General features: G+C 41.4%; 1 long non-coding RNA gene across 1 annotated transcript; it reads right to left on the bottom strand.

The window, feature by feature from the left end:
- Positions 1 to 9,550: 9,550 nt before the first annotated feature.
- Positions 9,551 to 14,443, bottom strand: LOC124256925. The gene is made up of 4 exons (XR_006893129.1): positions 14,280 to 14,443; positions 11,947 to 12,013; positions 11,137 to 11,253; positions 9,551 to 10,348 (listed from the first exon to the last, which is right to left on the bottom strand). It is a non-coding gene; the product is annotated as an uncharacterized LOC124256925 (long non-coding RNA).
- Positions 14,444 to 15,416: the final 973 nt, after the last annotated feature.

Raw genomic sequence — 15,416 nt, 5'->3', positions numbered from 1 at the left:
GCGCTAAACAATAATATTTTCCAGCTTCTTGAGGGCTGTCTATGAATAGACAAGTATGGATCAGACCATCCAGTGATTGACATGATGAACGTCAGTCTAAGCAGATGGTATCGTGCATCAGCCACATCATCAGTCTGATCACCAGATACCGTGAGTCGTTTATTATATAAATGGATTGCTGAAAGCCAATTCTAACCCGTCCCTTCACGGGTCTAACAGTTTCGATTTGTTTAAAACAACATTCACCCCACCGGTAACAGTCTATTCGCTGGATTGTCGAGATTCCCCGTGATACACAATTACCACACAAGATGTGAAATGACCCCTTTACGCTCCGCATTCTATCACATGTAACTTTAAAATAATGATTTCTATATGCCGTAAAACAACATTCAATCAATCGGACGACAATTGACCAGGTTGTCGAGATTCCCCGTGATACACAATTACCATACAAGATTTGAAATGACCACTTTACGTTGCACATTCTATCACATGTAATTATAAAATATGCCGTAAAACAACATTTATTTCACCCGAAACAAGTCCATTGACCAGGTCGCCTAGTTTCACCGGGACACAAAATCGCCACACCAGATGTGGAAAGTTCCCCTTTACGTTGCACATTCTATCACATGTAATTATAAAATAATGGTTTCCATATGCCGTAAAACAACATTTATTTCACCCGAAACAAGTCCAATGACCAGGTCATCTAGTTTCACCGGGACACAAAATCGCCAGACAAGATGTGGAAAGTTCCCCTTTACGTTCCACATTCTATCGTATGTAATTATATATTAACTGTTTCTATTTGACCTAAAACAAGGTTCACCTAGTCTGTCTCACAGTCCCTGAACCATATTATTTTCCCTACTGCCTAGCCCTTCCGGCAATGCTAAAGATATAAATGAAGCAAGGCTAGATTCTCACTTATCGGGGCTGCTTTCCAATTTGAATGGGTTTATTTGTTACTATCAAAATTATATATATTAAGGGACTAAGCGTTAGGAAGGAAACAATTGAAGAAGAAATAATTAAGGACCCCCAATATTTGGTCGTGCCTTCCCCATTAATATCGCCTTTTGAAGTTCGTAACAGTTCCTAACCTTCAGACATGGAAGCCAGTCAATCAATCAGCTGTTTTTCAATATTCTTTAATGGAACCATAATGGAGTTAACTTTTAATTAAATCCTTTGAACCATCAGCAGTATGTTTGCAAGAATCGTACCTAAAATCTACAGATATATTGGATTGAAAACAATATGATTCATACAAGTGTTTCACACCTCCAGGTGATAAGGCTACTGGAGGATCTTCTGTTTTGGTGAATCCATAGCATTGTTCCTCTCCATACCCGTCTTCGTGCAAGTCGTATTATTCTGCATATTGCTGTCACCTTGTATGTGCTGTATATTCCGGCATCATCCACTCTGCGCCAATCTGATCTTCAGATGCTTTATGACCCACTTCCAGCTATTGTTTCTACCGTAAACCCAATGATGCCAACTTTACCAAAACCAGTTGGTTTCTTTTTCGGGAGTATTTACTTTATGCACTGAGAGATTAAAGAACAAATTATTTCTGAATGTTACTGATCCTATCCAAACGTATTCTGATGAGCTTACTATATATAATCGCTGATTCCAAAGTCCTCGACAGTTCCACACATTCGTACTCCATGGTTTGACGGTGACTGCAGCCAAACTAGAAAGGCTAGGAAGAAAGCAAAACAATGTTTCGGTCGCCATCCAACTGTAAATAATGTCAATTTGAAAATTCAAACGCAAAGATTCGTTGCACATTTAAGCTAAATAAATGACAATCATGGCAAACCTATGTTTCTAAAATTAATTCACGAACAATTGTTTCTAAGGTTTGGAATATGGCACAGACAATTAAAGGTAAAGGGTCCAAATGTAGTGTTCAACATCTGAAGGGGGACTATCACTCATTTAACAGAACAATCCCATATCGGTTATTTCAAATTCCTAATCATCTTTCCTATTCATCTATTATCTACGTTTCAGAATTAAAAACACATACTTCCCCTTGGCAAATTCCTGACACGCCTTCAGGGCCCGATAATATTCATTACCAGTTCCTATTATTCAATATCTACCCTTCCTCACACGCTGCCATTATCATTTCCCCCTCCACCATTTCAAACACCCATTTAGTGGAACATCTAAGAACAACTGTAATCAGAATAATGTTTAAGGTAATCCAGGTACATGAACTTGCACCGCGCAGATCCGTTGAACAAAGAGGTACGTGAGTAGTCGGGAATTATTCCATGGCTATGAACCAACTGAAGGTATTTTGGCCACTGTTGATGGTCCAGTGTCGGGATGAAGCTTCACTGGTTATCAACCAATGAAGACCGATTTAAATATTGACTAAATCCGTATCTGTCGCCATTTTGGGAGTACTGCACTTTACCGGGTGCACATTTTCAAGGGTCCCCTAACCCTAAGGATCGTAAAAGGTGCCTAACCCTAAACCCTAACCCTAAGTATCGAAAAGGGTTGTTTGACTCTAAAGATGCAAGTGAAGGGAGACGGCTGCGCCCGGTAAAGTGCATTCTAGCCGCCATTCTACCACAGCGTGCAATAGAGGTGAGGTTAATGAGAGATAACTCTTCACTGCTTATACTACTCAACAACAGCGAAATGACACACTTGGAGGACGACTCCATCTGTGGGTCCCAAGTGAACTGTCATATGATCAGTATTGACGATTTCGAGGGAAGACAAGTAACTCTTCACATCTTCATCTTCTTCTGTTCGTGTTCCGGGTACAAGGCACACGGACAGCAACTGCATGACGCATACAGAGCGTTGGGTAGTAGAACATATTTCCAGCTTTTTGTCTGTGTACCAAGACAAACACTAGTGACACGAACACTCAAAGCTATGTACCACGACAAACACTAGTGTTACGAACTCTCACAGCTATGTACCACAACAAACACTGGAGACACAAACACTCACAGCTATGTACCATGACAAACACTAGCGACACGAACACTCACAGCTATGTACCACGACAAACACTGGTGGCACAAACACTCACAGCTATGTACCACAACAAACACTGGAGACACAAACACTCACAGCTATGTACCATGACAAACACTAGCGACACGAACACTCACAGCTATGTACCACGACAAACACTGGTGACACAAACACTCACAGCTATGTACCACGACAAACACTGGTGTTACGAACTCTCACAGCTATGTACCACGACAAACACTGGTGACACAAACACTCACAGCTATATACCACGACAAACACTGGTGACACAAACACTCACAGCTATGTACCATGACAAACACTGGTGACACAAACACTCACAGCTATGTACCATGACAAACACTGGTGACACAAACACTCACAGCTATGTACCACGACAAACACTGGTGACACAAACACTCACAGCTATGTACCACGACAAACACTGGTGTTACGAACTCTCACAGCTATGTACCACGACAAACACTGGTGACACAAACACTCACAGCTATATACCACGACAAACACTGGTGACACAAACACTCACAGCTATGTACCATGACAAACACTGGTGACACAAACACTCACAGCTATGTACCATTACAAACACTGGTGACACAAACACTCACAGCTATGTACCACGACAAACACTGGTGACACAAACACTCACAGCTATGTACCACGACAAACACTGGTGACACAAACACTCACAGCTATGTACCACGACAAACACTGGTGACACAAACACTCACAGCTATGTACCACGACAAACACTGGTGACACAAACACTCACAGCTATGTACCACGACAAACACTGGTGACACAAACACTCACAGCTATGTACCACAACAAACACTGGAGACACAAACACTCACAGCTATGTACCACGACAAACACTGGCGACACGAACACTCACAGCTATGTACCACGACAAACACTGGTGGCACAAACACTCACAGCTATGTACCACGACAAACACTGGTGACACAAACACTCACAGCTATGTACCACGACAAACACTGGTGACACAAACACTCACAGTTATGTACCACGACAAACACTGGTGACACAAACACTCACAGCTTTGTACCACGACAAACACTGGCGGCACAAACACTCACAGCTATGTACCACGACAAACACTGGTGACACGAACACTCACAGCTTTGTACCACGACAAACACTGGTGACACAAACACTCACAGCTATGTACCACGACAAACACTGGTGACACAAACACTCACAGCTATGTACCACGACACACACTGGCAACACAAACACTCACAGCTATGTACCATGACAAACACTGGTGACACAAACACTCACAGCTATGTACCACGACAAACACTGGTGACACAAACACTCACAGCTATGTACCACGACAAACACTGGCGACACAAACACTCACAGCTATGTACCACGACAAACACTGGTGACACAAACACTCACAGCTATGTACCACGACAAACACTGGTGACACAAACACTCACAGCTATGTACCACGACAAACACTGGTGACACAAACACTCACAGCTATGTACCACGACAAACACTGGTGACACAAACACTCACAGCTATGTACCACGACAAACACTGGTGACACAAACACTCACAGCTATGTACCACGACAAACACTGGTGACACAAACACTCACAGCTATGTACCACGACAAACACTGGTGACACAAACACTCACAGCTATGTACCACGACAAACACTGGTGACACAAACACTCACAGCTATGTACCACGACAAACACTGGTGACACGAACACTCACAGCTATGTACCACGACAAACACTAGTGACACAAACACTCACAGCTATGTACCACAACAAACACTGGAGACACAAACACTCACAGCTATGTACCACGACAAACACTGGCGACACGAACACTCACAGCTATGTACCACGACAAACACTGGTGGCACAAACACTCACAGCTATGTACCACGACAAACACTGGTGACACAAACACTCTCACAGCTATGTACCACGACAACAAACACTGGGGACACAAACACTTACAGCTATGTACCACGACAAACACTAGTGACACAAATACTCACAGCTATGTACCACGACAAACACTGGTGGCACAAACACTCACAGTTATGTACCATGACAAACACTAGTGACACGAACACTCACAGCTTTGTACCACGACAAACACTGGTGGCACAAACACTCACAGCTATGTACCACGACAAACACTAGTGACACGAACACTCACAGCTTTGTACCACGACAAACACTGGTGGCACAAACACTCACAGCTATGTACCACGACCGACAAACACTAGTGACACGAACACTCATAGCTATGTACCACGACAGACACTAATGACACAAAAACTCACAGCTATGTACCACGACAAACACTTGTGACACAAACACTCACAGCTATGTACCACGACAAACACTGGCTGAACAAACACTCACAGCTATGTACCATGACAAACACTAGTTACACAAACACTCACAGCTATGTACCACGACAAACACTGGCGGCACAAACACTCACAGCTATGTACCATGATAAACACTAGTGACACAAACACTCAGAGCTATGTACCACGACAAACACTAGTGACACAAACTCTCACAGCTATGTACCACGACAAATACTAGGGACACAAACACTCACAGCTATGTACCACGACAAACACTGGCGACACAAACACTCACAGCTATGTACCACGACAAACACTAGTGACACAAACACTCACAGCTATGTACCACGACAAACACTAGTGACACAAACACTCACAGCTATGTACCACAACAAACACTTGAGACACAAACACTCACAGCTATGTACCACGACAAACACTGGCGACACGAACACTCACAGCTATGTACCACGACAAACACTGGTGGCACAAACACTCACAGCTATGTACCACGACAAACACTGGTGACACAAACACTCACAGCTATGTACCACGACAAACACTGGCGACACAAACACTTACAGCTATGTACCACGACAAACACTGGTGACACAAACACTCACAGCTATGTACCACGACAAACACTGGTGGCACAAACACTCACAGCTATGTACCACGACAAACACTGGCGACACAAACACTCACAGTTATGTACCACGACAAACACTAGCGACACGAACACTCACAGCTTTGTACCAGGACAAACACTGGCGGCACAAACACTCACAGCTATGTACCACGACAAACACTAGTGACACGAACACTCACAGCTTTGTACCACGACGGGCAAACACTGGCGACACAAACACTCACAGCTATGTACCACGACCGACAAACACTAGTGACACGAACACTCATAGCTATGTACCACGACAGACACTAGTGACACAAACACTCACAGCTATGTACCAGGACAAGCACAAGTGACACGAACACTCACAGCTATGTACCACGACCGACAAACACTGTTGGCCCAAACACTCACAGCTATGTACCACGACCGACAAACACTGGCTGAACAAACACTCACAGCTATGTACAACGACCGACAAACACTGGCTGCACAACACTCACAGCTGTGTACCACGACCGACAAACACTGACGGCACAAACACTCACAGCTTTGTACCACGACAGACAAACACTGACGGCACAAACACTCACAGCTATGTACCACGATAGACAAACACTGACGTCGGAAACACTCACAGCTATGTACTACGACCGACAAACACTGGCGGCTCAAACACTCACATCTTTGTACCACGATAGACAAACACTGACGGATCAAACACACACAGCTATGTACCACGACAGACAAACACTGACGGCACGAACACTCACAGCTTGTCGTTTATATACCACGACAGACAAAAACTGGCTGTACAAACACTCACAGCTATGTATCGCGACAGACAAAAACTGGCGGCACAAACACTCACAGCTACAATAATGTAGGCGACTGTAGACTGTAAAGCGTTGGCTTGTCACGCCGAAGACGCGGGTTCGAATCCCCATTTCTGGTGTTCCCCGCCGTGATGTTGCTGGAATATTGCCAAAATCGGCGTGAAACAAAAAACTCATTCAGTCAGTCTTACTCAATGGCGGGTTCGCTGTTATGGGTACGCAGAATTTTGCGAGGAGCCTTCCCTTGAAAGTAAGGAGACAGATTCTGATTATCTGCGTATGGTTACTTGTATTTATTGTTTCTATTGTAAGAAATACCGATAATGACCGTTCTCGTTCTGAGTGATTGTGCGTCAGTCCTGGCATCATGCTGCACAGAATCTTTGATAATTTGGTAATTTCACCTTACTAAAATATATTTTGATATGTTCGTCACGAGTGGCCTCCCTTTGCATGTTCACGCTAGTTTTATTAGAGTTAACTCCCTTTCACGTTTTCACTCACATTGGTTTCGCGCCCACATGACGTTTGTCAGTGTTTGCTAGCATGACGTTTGTCAGTAATTGATATTTTGTCACCAATCCCAACATCCCAGGAGTATTATTGGTTTTTCAGGTAAAGGGGAATCAGTTATGTGGCTTTCTTCGACTGCATGTTGGCACCTTTTCATGACACTTACTTGTTTGTTTAATTGATGTGCATATTAGAGTTCTATTTTCTTGACATGCATGCCTTTTTGTTGTTTTTAACGAGTTGACGTCCATATTGTTAAAGTATGAGTTTACTAAATCTTTGTATTGTACGTTTTCTTAATTTCCTATTTCAATCGACTTTGCTTTTGGCAGAGATTTCTTATGTATGTGGAAAGGGTTTGGTCGCTTCTATTTTGTAAACACTATCCAATATGGCTAAAAGTTCATATTGGCGTGGGTGTATTTTACAAAACTTCAAAATCTATTCTAGGTTTATCTTTGACGTTTCAGAATTATTTTAGTGATGTTATGATCAGTGATCAATGATATGCTATTTTTTAAATTCAGTACTCCGTGTAATTATCCGAATTTTACATTTAAATAACCCCAACTTATCACATAGCCAAAGAAAAAGTCATTATTCAGCAATTTTGCTTTGTCTAAAACGATAACGAATGATATCAGGAAACAGGAAATTTCCAGCAGGATTCAAAACCATGATGTGCATTTGTGCGCGTGACACATTTTGAATTTTCTTAGACTTTTAAGTGAATGGTAATCTATTGGGTAACATTTGTTTTTCATTATATGAGAGACAAAAACTTTTCCACATCCAGAAGAACTATCAGGATCAATTGTACAATTGTGATTATATCACGAGTATATATTTGTTTCAGCAGTATTACAGCTTTACCATTTTGTTTATTAACAATCGACCATATGCTGCAGTGGTTGACACTACGAGATATGATGACGGAGCATGTCAACGGATCAGTATCAAATAGTGATAATACCTGGTGTTCAAAGGTGTCCAGGTGTCTATCCTGCCCCACTGGTGCAGTTCATTATACGTCTGACGTACGTACAATGTAAGTAGAGTTACTTACCCTCTTGGACATATATAGAGAGATTATTACATGACCATAATTTTGCACGAGTTGCGTATTTATAAACCGTATGACACACTTGCTCGAGTGTACTGATTTCTTTATTATCCATTTTATTCATGAACATTTGTGCAGTAAATAGAGAATACTAAACGATGTCCTGTTTAATACCATATTTAGGAAACAAGTGAATGGTTTGGTATCTAACGAGCGAAATACAATTCACGAGTTTCATAAATATGACATTACAAGGGGACATATTTTAGCATTTTATTTCTTACTCAGCCAACATTAGCAAAATAATATCGAGCAAAGTAATTCCTTCCTAAGCATTCAACGAGTGTGATGACTCTCAGCTTTCCGCGAGTCAAGTAAGGTCTAATACTATTGTGACAGAGGTATTGGCATGGTGACGTTACAACTGAAAACCACTTTGACGTCATACGTACGGCATCACGCGATGTTATTACACAATGTGTAATAACATTGTAAAATGATTAAACAGTGATTTCAACGGGCGATTAATAAAGAACGGTAATTGGGATACGATGACCGAAAAGAGTCAGCGAGCCTGACCACCCGATCTAGCTAAGATACATGTCAGTGAACGCTATGTTCCTTAGCTACACCCGATCCCGTTAGTCGCCTTTTACGACAAGCACGGGATGCAATATTCCAGCAATATCACGGAGGGGGACACCAGAAATGGGCTTCACGCATTGTACTCTTTCGGGGAATCGAACCCGGGTTTGGGGCGTTTTGAGAGAAAGAGATGTGGGCAAAATGAGAAATGACAAGAAATCTGACGAATAGGTGTTAACAATGTTTTCCTTACCAAAAGATTAGCGATACAAGACAGGTGAGGTGATATGATCATTGACGGCGAAAGTACCTACGTGTATGAAATTAAAGTAACGTCCAACCAACTGTTGACATGGTTCGATATTAACTTTCTTGATCTCTGTACTTTGTACATGTAGAATGTGTGACTCAATACATATCAACAGTTAAATACCGTTGATAATATGACTTGTGTGGACATATCAATTTTACAGTGTTAAAAAGTATGATGAAAAACGTAACAAAGTTCTTTTAGATTTTACAGTTTATTATGAAACTACAACTACAAAACTTTTTCAAAATGAGTTGTTTTCCTTAAAATGAAGGATAGTGAGTGATGTAGGTTCTTCCTAAAATACAAAAGTATTTTGCGACACGACAATTGTTTAAAAAATACATACACACAAATGTTCATATATTTTACCTCAGATTTACAATTCAAGATGTGCAAATCAGCGGCAGAACAGTATTCACGCTTGCATGACGGTCCAAACGTAAACACAATCTGGATTTGGTGTTGCTTGGGTCATGGCAAGTGCATCATCCCAATACGTCCAAATACGTAAACATCATGCAACGGTGTTTTGGTAACGCATTTTCTGCTGGATGTAATAGTCTGAATCTGGAATTGGTTCTCGTTGCTAGTGGAAAAGTGTAGCTACAAAGTACAGATGGAACAGATAGATGCTGTTATCATCCACAAGAAACAAAACAAAAACAAAACAAACAAACCAATAAACAGAACAAACAACCCCCAAAACGCCCAAATAGATTGTGATGTGCTTGTAAGACAGGAGAAGTACTATCATGAATTCTTAGCTATAAAGCACAAAGAAAGTTGCTTGGTTTCCTATTTCAAGACGAATCCAGGCACAGTACTGTCCAAATCTAAATCAGGTTTGATTTTTTCTCTGTGTATCATTTTCATCCAAATACGTAAACATAATATAACGGTATTTTAAAACACATTTTCTGCTGGATGTAATAGTCTGAATCTGGTAGAACTGGTTCTTGTTGCTAGTAGAAAGGGTTTGTCATTATCCACACTCTGAAAAGAAGGAAAGGAATAGTTATTCTTTTGCCACATGATGTAGTGGGATGCCATTCAGGGTTTGTACGAGGTTAGATTACTTACAGTGGTGAGTTATTATGCTTCATTTACCAAATTTGATTGGTACATTTTTAATATGTTTGGGGTTGCCAATAAAAAACGAAATATTCATCTTCAAAGAATCATCACTGTTCAAACCATGCCATGGCGAGGAAACGATATTTGTCATCAAATAGAGTGGTCCGACATCACCATTCTTGCCAACAACCAAACGAACTGCACTAAACGCAAGCTCACAGAAGCCATTCACATCAAACGCCACAAGCCCACCATCAACCGTGACCAAGGATACTTCATTCCATCAGCTTATGATCAACTCCCCCACCAAGCCCAATCTATTGTATAAACATCTCATTGTAACTACATCTCTGGCTTCCATTCACTATCCTTTGTGTACTCACTGGCTTCATCAGCTTACTGCTTAGCCAATCATGGCAGTTATGTTGTTTCCTTTGTCTATTATGTTGTTTCATTGTTATATGCAGTATATATATGCAGCTCCTACACTTCATGTATCACTCTTGCTTGACAACGGTACAAGAATCTGTATCGAAACGTCGTACTCACGAAATAAAGAAGTTGTTATCCATAAAAACTTGTTCTATATTGATATTTGTCCTCATGATGTGAATCCAGTTCGCGTTTCCGGAAGCGATGAGCAAACAACTTAACCACGAAGCTACACCACCCGATGCAATTATAGTGTCACTATAAGGTTAACTCACCAGCGCAGCCATTAAAACAGCCCATGTTCCAGGTGCACCTTTTTTATTCTACAGAGGACAATTATCACTGCAATCAGGATCACAGCAATGATTGCCACTATAATTCCAACAGCAGCCCTGAAAGAAACAAAATACAAAATATAACACGTGTCATGGTAACCATAAACAAAAGAATAGCGACTCAATGGGACTCGACTCAAAAAGAACTAGAACTTGTACTGAACTAAGAAAGTGTAATCCCAAACATATGTTACATTTGACCACTTTCTAAATGGCATAGTGTAATTATAGCTGTAGTCTAGACTGCCAGTTGTCCGACTTCAATTTTTGTGGAAGTCGCAGTGGCTGAGCAGGTTAGGCGGCTGACTTTGTGTGCTGGCGATGAGGTGCCTGGTTTGGGTTGGAATCCCGGATGGGACTCAACTCAAAGAGTACTAGTATTTGTACTTTACTAAGATAGTGTTATCCCAAATATAGCATATGTTATATCTAAGGACCGCCGTCATATAACTGGAACAAACTTAAACAAAAGAACACGCTGAAATCACCATCGGAAGTTTTTCTCCATTTAGATGTATCGCTAAGACCCCTCAAAGACCCTAGTGAAAAGTGGCCTTCCTGAACCCATACTTTTCAAAACAGACCAACGTGACCGGGTTGCTATGGTCACTGACTTTCATGATCGATGTTGTCATCGTGTCCCAAGTACAGAGATCGATGCTCAGTAATCAATACTGTTTGTTCCAGACTCGACTATAGAGAGACCGATGTTACATTGCTGCAAGGTGACTCATGGACGCCCAAACATACCCGTTGCTCAATCTGCATTCGGCATTAGTTTTTCCATCCACGTGGCCAAACATGCAGTAATCCTCCCCTGCACAATAAAACAAAAGAAGAAAAATACACAAGTACACGTGTGTTTGGCATTGTTCCTGTCAGTTTCTTAGAAGAAATAGCGATCAGGACCTCTTGACTTATTCGACACTTCTGTTGTTTTTTTATTATGGTGGGGTAGCCTAGTAGTTAAAGCGTTCGCTCGTCAGCCCGGGTTCGATTCCCTACATGGGTACAATTTGCGAAGCCCATATCTGATGTCCCCCACCGTGATAATGTTGGTGGGTAGCCATGTGGTTAAAGCGTTCACTTGGCACGCCGTAGACCAGGGTTCGATTACCCTCATGAGTACAGTGTATGAATTAAACCCCCACCGTGATATTTGCTGGAAGGTTGTTAATAGTGACGTTAAGCCACACCCGCTCAATATTTACCACAAAAAACATGATTGTACGTCAGAATGTTTCTTATGGGAAAGGATTGGACTGCTCCTTCAATAAAAACACCTTTCTAGTCGTAAATGTATTTCGTTTTGTAATCATAGCCGTTGAGAATGGAAAAGATTGTATACTTTTCGATGACCAGTTTCGTCCACGCCATGTGTCCAGGTGTCCGATGTGTCAACCCTCACATTGCCCCAGGTAACACATCAATCCAACACATTACCCTAACAAATGTCATACATTCAACCAAACTACTGCCACACATTCATCCCACACACTGCCAGACACACAGGCCACACATTCAGGCCACACATTGCCACACATTCAGGCCACAAATTGAGATCATACATTGCCACATATTCAGGTCACACATACAGGTAAAACATTGCCACACATTCAGGCCACACATTGTCACATATTCAAGGCCACACACTGTCAGACATTCATGTCACACATTCAGGCCACACATTGTTACACATTCAGGTCATACATTCAGGCCACACATTGCTACATATTTAGGTCACACATTCAGGCCACACATTCAGGCTACACATTCAGTTCACACATTGCCTCATATTCAGGTTACACATTCAGGTCACACATTGCCACACATTCAGGTCACACATGGCCACACATTCAGGTCGCACGTTGCCGCACATTCAGGTCATACATTGCCACACATTCAGATCATATATTGCCACACATTCAGGTCACACTTTGTCACACATTCAGGTCATACTTTGTCACACATTCAGGTCACACATTGTCAGACATTCAGGTCATACTTTGTCACACATTCAGGTCATACTTTGTCGCACATTTAGGTCATACATTGCCACACATTCAGATCATATATTGCCACACATTCAGGTCACACTTTGTCACACATTCAGGTCATACTTTGTCACACATTCAGGTCACACTTTGTCACACATTCAGGTCACAAATTGTCACACATTCAGGTCATACTTTGTCACACATTCAGGTCATACTTTGTCACACATTCAGGTCACAAATTGTCAGACATTTACCACACATTGCCACACATGAACATATTCAGGCTGCACGTTGTCACAGTTTACCAAATACATGTACTCAACAAAAGATTTAGTATTCCCACATATTGCCATTCATTCAATCACATATTCTGTGTCTTGGGATATAAATATCCCGCATTCCCACGATTAAATCAACATATTATCATACAACACCACAGATTCAAGCACATATACTACTCATTCAGCTCACATATTGCCATGTATTCAGCCAACAAATTGTAACAGTCCACACATTGACATACATTTTCTGACATTTAGCCCACACTTTCAGCTCACATATTGCCCTACCTATTGCCACACACGTCGTTATACATTTCAGCCCGTACATTATACTACTGACTGTCACACCTTCAGCCCACCTATTGCCCCATATTCATCACATTCATTACCCTTTCTGTTGCCCCATTTTCAGACCCACATGATGCCACACATTCAACCCACACATTATCATGCCCATTGACACATATGCAGTCCAAACATTGACACACCTTCAGCCAACACATTATGCTACTTATTACCACACATTCAGCCCAAAGATTGCCACACATTCTCTCACATTTAGTCAACCCACACATGGCAACATGCAACCTATTTATCGATAACGTTATTAACTCCGCTGTAGTAACGTAATATGAAACATATGAACATGCACATAATCAATACATTGGTTATATCATGAACGCAGAACTATAATGAACACAACTAAACCTGTAAGATGACAAGAAAGCTGAGAATACAGCCTATGGACGTCCATGCGACTTTTGGAACCTAGCAGCATCTTCTGTAGTGAAGAACCTGAACTTACCCATGACAGACGGTATCCCCAGAAGGAAAGCAAAGAGCATCCCTGTACATTCCTTACTCTCCATTTGATAGCAAGTTCGAGTATTTAGTAAGAATTATAAACACACAGTGGCAAACACTTTGTCCGACTAAAATGGCACCGTACCGGATATGACGTAAATCTTAATTTTAACAGTACTTTCCTAGTTTCATTTTTGTCCCGATTTCCTTGATACAATTCTTTCTTTCGTTTCACTTGCAGTCACAGTTTGAGTGTTAAGACAATTAAAGAAACATCTCCAGGTTACGTTTACCTCAAGATGACTGAAATGTAGAAGTATATCGGGTTTTAGATACACAGGTCACAGACTGAGGTACATGGGGTTTACGTGTTTCAAGCAGGTTAACCCTTAATTGCCGTGACGGTGCGACCTGGGACGATCTTCGGCAACCCATGCTTAGAAGATAAAAGTACTCTATTTTCAATTTTGCGCTCCTTTATCGTTGATATAAGACCGCTAAATGTAATTTTAAAACCGAACCCAAAATTGAAAACAGAGTAGCTTTATTTCCATCCTTGCACGACCGACAAGCGTTTTAAAACCGGACTCTTTAGCGCGCAAGAACACAAGTCGTGAAGGGGCCTTTTTCCTGGAAAGCGCTTGGAATCGTCCAGTTGAGGGACAGATTGTGTAAGGAACAAAATAAGACATTTTCAGCAACATAGATGCTTTATTTCAGGAACCAATGTGATTTTATTTGTAAGAAATAGCATTAAAAGATAACATAAATAATACAGTTTATACTGTGAGCAAGTACAATTATTTGATTTTTCTCAAGGGAATCATTAATCTCCCCTATTGTATGACAATCGACTCGCCCCAATTCAAGCCGTGAACTCGCTAAGTACAGTCGCAGCTATCTTTATTCCACGGCCGTAAGTAGCCCATCTTTTTACAGACAATTTTTTGGTACATCAAAGTATTGATATAACACTCTTTTGAGTGTCATATTCCTTCACCGCAGCCCTGAAATCCACACCTCAATTAATGACGCAGAGATTGCGGGCAGTCAATCTGACAGATGATCGGTAACAGAATGATACACCTAATTACACATGATTACAACAACTATTAATAAATAAAATGAGGAATCCAGG

The sequence above is a fragment of the Haliotis rubra genome, unplaced genomic scaffold (genome assembly GCF_003918875.1).
Source record: "Haliotis rubra isolate DU_JTF1 unplaced genomic scaffold, ASM391887v1 Scf1167, whole genome shotgun sequence".
NCBI lineage: Eukaryota > Metazoa > Mollusca > Gastropoda > Lepetellida > Haliotidae > Haliotis > Haliotis rubra.
Note: the sequence above shows the minus strand (reverse complement) of the source record. Positions and strands in the feature narration are given on the sequence as shown.